The following is a 5,130-nucleotide window of genomic DNA, read 5'->3' on the forward strand; positions in this document are numbered from 1 at the left end:
TTAGAAAAATTCACTATAACAAGAAGGAAGTAATTTTCCTTAAACTTTTGTAAATGCACACAATTACAGAACCGAAGGTCGACAAATACCAAATCTGGGCCAGAATAGACTGCCAGGACGATAAGGAAAATATTATTATTTCTTACTGTTAATATTTCTTGTGTTGAGTAATTTTAGATAACCTGACAATTTTTAAAAAATGGTAAATTATATTTGGTTTATTGAAATATAAATTTGTTTGTAATTGAAAGCAGATCTGGACAGACTAGACTGTCAATACTCATCGGCCTAGACGAGGCCACATCTGGTCCAGGTCTGGCATTAGGCTGCCAGAAGATTTTTTCCCTACGCCCTAGGCCTACCCGTGCACAAATGGCGACTCGGGTTTCGAAGGGTGCTAGTTATTTTGCCCTAACTTTCTTGGGGCGCTTAACGGGAAATATGGAAAGAACCGGACAAGAAAGTCGCGATTTATAGAAAAGGAACTAGCCTAGACTCGGAATAGATTCGAGCGAGGGTGCCTTTCTATTGCCCGACTAAACAGTAAGGTCCTTTCTAGACTTTTGCTCTATTGCCCTACTAATTCCTAATTTGAATATAGGTGATCCGGTGACGTATTATGGTTTACGAGATTTCGTAATAATTACAATTAAAGTTCTTCCTGGGTAGAAATTATAACATGTTGCTTAAGAGGCCCTGTCTTTGGAAAATTCTGAAGTGTGATGCTATGGTTGCAATAGTAAACAAGTTTAACTATCACATTGCCATAATCTATTACCAGAAATTTTTTATCTACAGAAGGAAAATATTAATCCAAATGTAAAATACATTTTCTTTGAAAAAGTGAAATCTAAACATTTCACACCTTTCTGTAGCCTTTGAAAATCAACTGCTCCATTTTCTCGTATTTGTATTGACATTAAATTCTTAAATATACATTCTCACGTTATTCTGAAAATAAATTAATCGTTGAATTTGACTAGAGAAGACTTATTACTTATAACTAAAGAGTTACGCAGTTTATTAAAATATCCGCAAGCACCGAGAATCGAACGCACACACCGAACGCTTAAAAGTCGAACGCCTAACTCTCATAGCCACGCTTTTTAAAATTTTAAAGCACCAAATGTTTTAAATTTTATCAGAAAAAAAGGAAAATGTTAAAAGTTTTAGTCTCGGTAATTTTTTTACTTTTTCCTTTTTTTAATTTAGGTATAATTAAGCATTATTATTATTATTATTATTATTATTATTATTATTATTATTAAAAAAACATTTCTGTGGCGAAATGTTGTCACAGGCTTATACTGCACCATATGTCGAAGGAATTTTTGGTTAGAGTTGGATTTTTATTTGATCATTTTGCACGGGGCTCTCCCGGTATATATCATCAGTCACGGACGCATTTTTATAATGCAATCAAGTGATCTGATGAGAGCAGTCTGCCCAGATATATTGGACAAAGCCTGGTTTTTACCCCATCATTGGTGGAATGGGTTGCAGTCAAGTACACGATGGGGCGACCTACAGCTTAAGGTGGGTTACGAACCACCAGAACCTCGGTAAAGGTACATTGAAAAATTTCCAGAGCTACCGGCTCAGGGATCCATTTCCCCTTCGGGGTAGGCGTGACTCGCTCGGTAGGGGAAAGGAGTAGTGTGTGGAAGGGATAGAGACTTTTCAGATTGATCCAGTATTCTCGTGCTATTCAAGTAAATAACACGTTCGTTCCGCAACACTGCTCCGACCCAGGTTGCTGATCAATCTTTCTAGCAATCACCCCAAGCGAAGAACCTCACGAAGTCGTTATGTAAGGTTCCCCACTTGGGTCCATTAGTAGCCAAGGTCTTTGTTTCAAGCGACATTCACTCTACTGACACTCTTTTTATTAACTATTTGCCGCCATACTTTCCTGTTCTGGCATACTTCTCTAGCTTGTTTTATGTCCATGCATTTTTTCATGCAGGCCCTCGTGTTTCTGTGACTTCTTATGTCTCTTCTAACTAGGGTCTCATTCACACATTCTAACCATTCTGTCCGCGGTCTACCTCTGGGCACGCTGCCATTTACTTTACCTTGATACACTTGTTTCGTTAGTCGCTCGTTTGGCATTCTTTCAACGTGTCCGAACCATCTTAAACGATTTCTTTCCCATGTGCCTACTAGCGTCTCTTCTGCACCACATTCTTTTAGAATTATCTCGTTATTTACTTTGTCTATTAGGGTTTCCCCGCATATTATGCGCATGAATTTTATGTCAACTGCGTTAATTTTACTCTTATCTTTTTCTTGATAAGTCCATGCCTCGCTACCGTATAGTACAGTCGGTACAAATATAGAATTATGTATTGCCATTTTAGCTTTATTTGATATGTTTCTACTTCTGATATGGGGACCTGCTCTACCAATAACCTTCTTACCTTCATTCATTCGTCTATCTAATTCCTCATCTATCTTCCCGTCCCTAGTAAATAAGCTACCAAGATATACAAACTTATCAACTTGTTCAATTCTCTCATCATTTAATAAAATATTGCATAGTGTTTTCTCACTCTTTCCTTCGAACACCATAGTTTTTGGTTTATTTGCGTTAATTTTGAGTCCCATGCTCTTCATGCTTGCATCTAGTTTATTCAGCATTCTTTGTAGGTCTTCGATAGACTCTGCCATAACAACCTTATCATCTGCGAACGCTAACCCACGTACCCTTACTGTTGCGAAATCCACACCCTCTTCGTCGAAGAAAGCCATTCTTAAACATTTGTCCATAAATAATATAAATAACCATGAAGACATAACGCATCCTTTTCTAACTCCTTGAATAATATCGAAACAGTCACTCATTTTCCCATTCACTCTTACACTCGCTTTGCTACCTGTATATATTGTTTTCATAGCTTGTAGGATCCATCCATTGACTCCATACTCTTTCAGGACTTCCCAAAGTTTACTTCTATCTACCTTGTCAAAAGCTTTTTCTAGGTCAATAAATGCACAGAAAACTTTTTTTCCTACTCTCAAACTTTTTTCTGTTATTTGCCTTAAGCTAAATATTTGATCCGTACATGACCTTTCTGGCAGAAACCCACTTTGGACTTACCAAATCTTTGCTTCTGTTATTTTCATTACCCTACGAATAAGTATTTTTGAATATATTTTACTTACGATGCTTAATAAGCTAATCCCTCTGTAATTATCGCACTCGCTTTTATCTCCCTTTCTCTTGTATATTGGTACGATAGTAGCTTCTTTCCAATCGTCTGGGACGTCTCCCATCTCGAAACATAAATTTATCAATTCGCACAGTCTATGTGGTATGCACGCACCACCGTGTTTAAGCATTTCAGCGTTAATACCGTCTACTCCGGCAGCCTTACCGTTTTTCAAGTTCTTAATTATATCCCTAACCTCAGTGACACAGACTTTTTCAATTGAGTTTTCCATCGCATCGTGTTCAACATCGCAGTTGTGGTGTCCTATAGCTTCATCTCCGAATTTTCTCCTAAAATAGTCTCAGAAAGCCTCTAGTATTCCGTCTGCATCATATACTATTTCCCCCCTACTATTTTTCATGTTGACAATTTCTGTACTTTTGTTTCCTTTCATTTTTTTATAAAGTAGTTTCCTGCTTCCTTCAAAGTCGTTTTGTATTTTTATCTCTTCTTCTGCTCTAATTGTATCCTTACTTTCTTTAACTAATCGTTTAAGTAGCCTGTTTTCGCGTCTATAATCATTTCTACGTCTACTTCTTTCCTCATTGCTAAGACCTGAGATGTTCAAAGTTCTCTTGTACGCTTCTCTTTTTGCTTTTTGGGCAGCCTGAATTTCATCATTCCACTACGCATCACCAGAAATTCTTCCTACAATTGCGGTACCACACACTTCGATCGTACATCTAACAAGGATATCCCGTAACATTGTCCAGGCCCCCTCTATGTCTTTGTTTTTTATGCGGTCCTCCCATGTAGCCCTATCTATGCTTTCGATTATCTTATTTTGGAAAACTATTCGCACATCCGGTTTCTGTAAGTTCTCAATTTTGATTCGCGTTTGTTTTGCTTTCTTGGATCTCTGTTTTCTCAAACCCCGACCTAACTTAATTTTTGAGATCAGAAGGTAATGATTAGTATTGCATTCAGGACCCCTCATGACTCTTGTATCTTTGACTAACTCTCTAAGTCTTTCATCCGCAACAACAAAGTCAATTATACTGCAGCTATTTCCTTTAGACCAGGTGTACATGTGGATCATTTTATGCCTAAAGCAAGTATTTGTAATAAACAGACCCCTTTCTAAGCATAGACCAACTAGTTTATCTCCGTTATAGTTTGTTCTTGGCTCCCCAAAAATACCTAATACTCTTTCTGTATCTTGATTTTGGATGCCCACCCAACCGTTCATATCCCCTAGTAGAATTATTCTTTCCCCATGTTCGCAGATGTTCATTGTGTCATTTAAAGTGTCCCAAGAAGGCGTCTTTTACTTCTCTAGGATCACTATCAACCGGCGCGTAGCATGCTATAATAAATAGTCTTCTGATTCCTACTTTCATTCTAGCCCACAGCAGTCTGGGAGACACGAAACCATGGTCTCCGAGATGCTGCTTTGCTCTTTTATTCAAAATGAGATCTACTCCTTGTTTACCATGTGATTCACAGTTTACTCCTGACCATATTTCAAATCCGCCTTTCAACACGCCGTCTTTTATGACTTTAGTTTCGCATCGCTTTTTCTTTGTTTCGGGCACACATAAAATATCTAGTTTCTTCACATCCATAGTTTCACGCAATTCTTTTACCTTGAGATCATTTACTCCCCTAGAATTCCAAACACCCAGTCTCTATTCGTCGCCTGAAACATGACCTTTAGATTTTCCGTGCGCATGCCTTTTGTCATTAAAAGCTCCAGTCCTTTCCGAGGCTATTTTGTAGTTTGTATTATTCATTGCTTAGATTATACGCTCAACTAACACCTTTATGCAATAAGTTTATTTTCTGAGACGAAATCATGTCAAAGTTAAGTATCAAATCGTCATATGGTGAAGATTGTAGTTCTAACGTCAGTCCCACCAAAAAATTCAGTTAATAAGGGAGGGTTGGGAGAGGGGGGGAGGTAGAACTGGAACCGAGA

This window comes from Belonocnema kinseyi, chromosome 6 (assembly GCF_010883055.1).
Source record: "Belonocnema kinseyi isolate 2016_QV_RU_SX_M_011 chromosome 6, B_treatae_v1, whole genome shotgun sequence".
NCBI lineage: Eukaryota > Metazoa > Arthropoda > Insecta > Hymenoptera > Cynipidae > Belonocnema > Belonocnema kinseyi.